This window comes from Peromyscus leucopus, chromosome 2 (assembly GCF_004664715.2).
Source record: "Peromyscus leucopus breed LL Stock chromosome 2, UCI_PerLeu_2.1, whole genome shotgun sequence".
Taxonomy (NCBI): Eukaryota; Metazoa; Chordata; class Mammalia; order Rodentia; family Cricetidae; genus Peromyscus; species Peromyscus leucopus.
Window position 1 is genome coordinate 72,418,758 of NC_051064.1, and position 5,926 is coordinate 72,424,683.

The window sequence follows — 5,926 nt, forward strand, 5'->3', positions numbered from 1 at the left end:
TAGCCTACTTTTCTTAGATTGAAATACTTGTTGCTACTTGAAGTATGTGAATTGATTTATACTCATAATTGTAAAACCTTGTGTTCAGAATCATCATAAATGATAATATTTGCCTTTTCTACTACAAAGGTTGTGTTGAAAATGGAGGGGATAATACATTTTAAAAATTGAGTCTCAGACGTCAGCACGGTATAAATATACAAGAAATTAATAGTATTTCTAAAAATAGTACATGGAGGCAGGAGGATTGGGAGTTTGAGACCAGCCTGGGTTACATAAGTGAGACCCATCGCAGAAACAAAAGGAAAAGAAGTTTATATAACGTAACCACATGATTATTCAAGGCCCAGTAGGTACTGACTGAACAAGAGAGAACATTCTTCCATTAGTCTCTGTAGTCACAGAGTTAGCACTAATGTCATTCAGAGACCTGACTTAATAGTAAAACATTGAAAGGGCACATACAGAGAGGTTAGAGGAAAACAAATTAGGGCAATCCAAAACAGTACAGAGGGACCATGGTTAATAGCAGAAAGTAAAATTCAAGGCAAGAGATGAATAAGAGTTCAGCTCCTCCCTGTTCCAGAGATAGCCGCATCTTTCTGTGCAGTGCCAGCCTCGTTCCTGAGACACGATGGTAAAGGTCGGAGTGAACAGATTTGGCCGAATTGGACGCCTGGTTGCCAGGGCTGCCTTCCAGTCTGGTAAAGTTGATATTGTTGCCATCAATGATCCCTTCATTGACCTCAACTACATGGTCTACATGTCCCAGTATGACTCTACCCATGGCAAGTTCAACGGGCACAGTCAAGGCTGAGAACGGGAAGCTGGTCATCAACGGGAAGGCCATCACCATCTTCCAGGAGAAAGATCCCGCAAACATCAAATGGGGTGAGGCTGGTGCCGAGTATGTTGTGGAGTCTACTGGTGTCTTCACCACCATGGAGAAGGCTGTGGTCCACTTGAAGGGCGGGGCCAAAGGGTCATCATCTCTGCCCCTTCTGCTGACGCCCCTATGTTTGTGATGGGTGTCAACCATGAGAAGTACGACAATTCACTCAAGATTATCAGCAATGCTTCCTGCACCACCAACTGTTTAGCCCCTCCTGGCCAAGGTCATCCATGACAACTTTGGCATTGTGGAAGGACTCATGACCACAGTCCATGCCATCACTGCCACCCAGAAGACCGTGGATGGCGCCTCTGGGAAGCTGTGGCGTGATGGCCGTGGGGCTGCCGAGAACATCATCACTGCATCCACCGGTGCCGCCAAGGCTGTGGGCAAGGTCATCCCAGAGCTGAACGGGAAGCTCACAGGCGTGGCCTTCTGTGTTCCTACCCACAATGTGTCCGTCGTGGATCTGACATGCCGCCTCCAGAAACCTGCCCAGTATGACGACATCAAGAAGGTGGTGAAGCAGGCGTCGGAGGGCCCACTAAAGGGCATCCTGGGCTACACTGAGGACCAGGTTGTCTCCTGTGACTTTAACAGTGACCCCCACTTTTCCACCTTCGATGCAGGGGCTGGCATTGCTCTCAGTGACAACTTTGTGAAGCTCATTTCCTGGTACGGCTATGGATTTGGCTACAGCAACAGGGTGGTGGACCTCATGGCCTACATGGCCTCCAAGGAGTAAGAAGCCCACCCTGGACCACCCACCCCAGCAAGGACAGCAAGAGAGACCCTTAGCTGCTGAGCAGTTCCTGTCCTATCTCAGTCCCCGATACTGAGCATCTCCCTCACAGTTTCCATCCCAGACCCCCAGAACAACAGGAGGGGCTTAGGGAGCCCTACTCTCTTGAACACCATCAATAAAGTTCACTGCATGACCCCCCCCCCAAAAAAAAGAGTTCAGAAGTGACCACTTCATGATCAACCTTATGATTTGCAATGAAATGTAACCGTCTACCACAGGTAACACACTGAAAAACACACGTAGTCGGGCATGATGTCATAGCCCTGTGAACTAAGGTGGGGAGGGGCGACTGAGATGAAAGGATCATGAGTTGGAAGGCAACTGGGATGCATAGAAAAAACACTATTTCACTAAACAAAAATAACTTAGTGAAAAACTTACTATACCTTCCTGGAACTTTGGTAGATCTAGTGGGTACAACGTAAAAGAGGCTGTGAACCTAATTTCAAAATTATTTCTTCAGAAGCAAATTGAACTCTGCAAACAACAATAATCACACCCTCACATTTTAAAAAGAACCCACATAGTGAAATTTTACCACATTTTAGGTGAAAAAAAAAAACTAATAGTTTTTCTAGGAGCAAACAATATTGGCCTAAACTGTCCAGTATAGAAATAGTGAATCATGTCTGTTACTGAATGCTTGAAATATGGCTTGTTTGAATTGAGCTGGGATATGATGCAAATTGGATTTCAAAGACTCCTGAAAAATGTATAATTCATTCATGTTTATATTGATTAATGTTTTAATTATAATATTTTCCCACATGGAGCTAAATAAAATGTTGAATTTAATGACATCCATTTCATTGTGCCTTGTGTGACTAGATATATTTAAAATTGTATATGTGTTTCATATTTGGGGCTTCCATTTTATATAGATGTGTGTGTGTGTGTGTATGTGTGTCTCCTGCATGTATGTGTACCTGAGTACAGGTGCCTTTGGGGGCCAGAAGGGGGCATCAAACCCCTTGTGCATAGTTACAGGCAGTTTTGATCCACCATGTGGGTGCTGGGAATCAAATTTTGGTCCTCTGCAAGAATACTTTCAACCATTGAGTAATCAGTCCAGCCACTGCATGATATTGTTATTGGCTAACACTTCTGTAGATGATACTCTTTCCAATGTATTGTATTTAAAAAAACAAAATAAAAATATAATAATCCCCAAACTTGGCATAGGAATTGTAAAAAAAAAAATTCAAATAGTAAACTGTGTATTTAAAACTTTTTGTGACAAAGAAAAAGTCAAATTGGCAATAGGAGGTGAATATAGTGTGCTGGTTAGTTTTATGTCATCTTGACACAAGGTATCCAAGAGGAGGGAACCTCAATTAAGAAAACGCCTCCATAAGACCAGGCTGCAGGCAAGACTATAGGGCATTTTCTTAATTAGTGATTGATGGAGGAGGGCCTAGCCTACTAAGGGTGGTACCATCCCTGGACAGATGGTCTTGGTTTCTATAACAAAGAAGGTGGAGAAATCAATGCAAAACAAACCAATAAGCAGCACCCCTTGATGGCCTCTGCATCAGCTCCTATTTCCAGGTCCCTGCCTTGTTTCAGTTCTTGTCCTGACTTCCTTTAATAATGGACTACAATGTAAGCCAAATAAACCTTTCCTCCCCAACTTGCTTTTACTCATGGTGTTTCATTGCAGCAATAGAAACCCTAACTAAAACAAGTTGGTACCAAGAGTGAAGTATTGCTTTGACAGACCTGACCATGTTCTTTTTTGGAGGATTGTGGAAAAACTGCAATGTTGGGCTAGAAAAGGAAGATAAGAATGTTGAGAGCAGTGCAGATGATGGAAGCCTGACTTCTGAAGTATCAGAGAGAAGCAAAGACTCTACCCAGCCCTTTTTTTGTGAAGAATCTGTGTGTCTGGTAAGCTGGAGCTGAAGAATTGGCCCTAATTAACAAGAGACCAAAACCATGAAAGTAAAACATTTGCTTTGCTGGGATAATTGATGCTCATTAGTGTCAGCACCCTGAAGTTGTGTCCCACAGGCAGCCAAGATTGTACCTCCTGCTGGAACACAGCTTTGGTGCTGATCCTGAGGAGCTACTTCCCAGAAGACTTCACCTCAATGATGTGGCCTCTTCTTAACCACAGCTCAACCAGCATCAGTTGTCCCACTGATGACTTGGACTATATATATTCTAGAAGTAGGGATAAAGAAGGGGAAGAATATGAGGTGATATTAGGAGGGAACACTACAATCACCTGTTGCTTGAGTGTTGGGTATTAGTGAAGATGAGATTCATGGTTTAGTCAGTAAAACTAATGATCATAAAATTTGGTAAGAAGCCCAGACAAAGGGAGCAAGGGAAAGAAGATCCTAAAGTAATGAATCATAGACAGTTAAACTTTGAAATGGAAAGAAGAAAATGTTACAGTTCCATTTGGAAGAGGGAGATGAAGCAGCTATAGCATATATCTGGCATTTGAGCTGATGGTTGTTGGGGAGCTAATAGTGGGAAAGATATTCCAAAGAACCCTCAGTTGGAGGAAGAGAGAGACCAGGATACTAGTCACGTGGACATTGAAACTGTCGATGTTGAAGACCCCCAAGTCACTGAGAAAGATAACTCACTTAGGTGGGTGGGAAAAGCCAAATTATTGTGGGGCTATAGAAGCTGAGGCTGATGCATATGGAAGGCAGACACTGAAAGGCTGAGAAATGAGACCAGGAGATGACAATTGAATTTAGAACCATGGGGTTTGTTGGCTGATGATGTGAAGAGCAGTTTGGTTGGGTGGTGAGGGAAAAGCTAGAATGATTGAGAATAAAGGTTGGTACTCAAATCCCCTTTTGTTCTACACCTCTAGTTGTGTTATGATTAATTCCACAGCAGTTATCTCTGCTGTGTATTTTGCATGTACTTTTTTAATGAATTAAGGCACAGGTACATCTAAGTATCCATTTCTTTCCATTTTAAATTTGTCTTTCTTTCTTTTTTTTTTTTTTTTTTTTTTTTTTTTTTTTGAGACAGGGTTTCTCTGTGTAGCTTTGCGCCTTTCCTGGCACTCGCTTTGTAGACTAGGCTGGCCTCAAACTCACAGAGATCTGCCTGCCTCTGCCTCCCGAGTGCTGGGATTAAAGGCGTGCGCCACCACCACCCGGCCCATTTTAAAATTTCTTAAGTAAATGAACATTAAGGGAAAGTATTAAAGTGGGTTTCAAAAGAGAGCACATGACGTTGGAAGACAGAATGGTGGAGTGGTAGGGAAGGAATTAGAAGAAAAGGGTTAGGGGAATAAACATGATCTAAATCCATTGTTGCATTGTGAAATTCCTAAATAATAATAAGAACTTAGGTATAGAAACATGTTTACTTACCGATGAGAATGATTTAGGAGAGGTGAGGGGAAAACCAACCATGTTTCAGGAAAGAAATAAAGAGAAAATATAATACAGTTCTTTGAAGGCAGTGAGGGAGCCATTGAATGTGATTTCAAACCCCAAAGGACACCTGATCTTTATTTGGCCTAATGGACACTTCCTCCATCACACAGATTAAAAGAAAGGAAGAAATGGCCAGATACTGTGGGCTTGAGACAGTGGGAGTCTGATTCTGATAACTTTTGTATCTCTTAAGTGTGAGACAAGGTCATCAGTTGCCACAGGATGGAGGAGGTGGTGTGAGAAGGGCGGGGAGAGAAAGGTCACTTACTCAGTAAGTGGGAAAAGGAGCCTGTCAAAGAAAGATGGTCATCTGTCTGGTGACCGTGAGAGGTTAGGGTTAGGCCTAGAGATCCTTAGACCATCAGTTGATGAAAAATCCATCATCTTAGTTGCGTGCTTGATTTCTCTATCTAGCATCACACAGCTGCTTTGGGACAGCCTTAGAGAAAGGAAGTGCTGTGGCTAATGTTTTCAAGTGCGTGTGGCCGAAGGCATTTAGATGAAGGGATATTTGCCAGGAAACATTTTAAATGATTATGAATGAGATCTGGCAATATGCACGAAGGGAAAGAGTCTGGAGAGGCAGAGGGATGCTAGGAAATTGATGGAGACTGGAGGGTAAGGTCAAATAATTATGATAGAAGTGGTGGGTGCTGTTCTAGAGTTTATGATGGAAGATGTTAGGCTGGGAGGGGGAGTTAAAGTTGATTCTTCATATATAATGTTTGTTTTGTTGGTTAGAGGGTCTAGGTGTGACTGTGAAATTGGGTAGCTCAGGTAGAGTGGAGGAAGGCAGAGGGAAAAGAGGCCAGGATGTTG

At 42.8% G+C, this 5,926-nt stretch overlaps 1 pseudogene; it reads left to right on the forward strand.

Annotated features, from left to right (window-relative positions):
* The first annotated feature begins 582 nt into the window (after positions 1-582).
* LOC114709035 lies at positions 583-1,827 on the forward strand (annotated as a pseudogene).
* Positions 1,828-5,926: the final 4,099 nt, after the last annotated feature.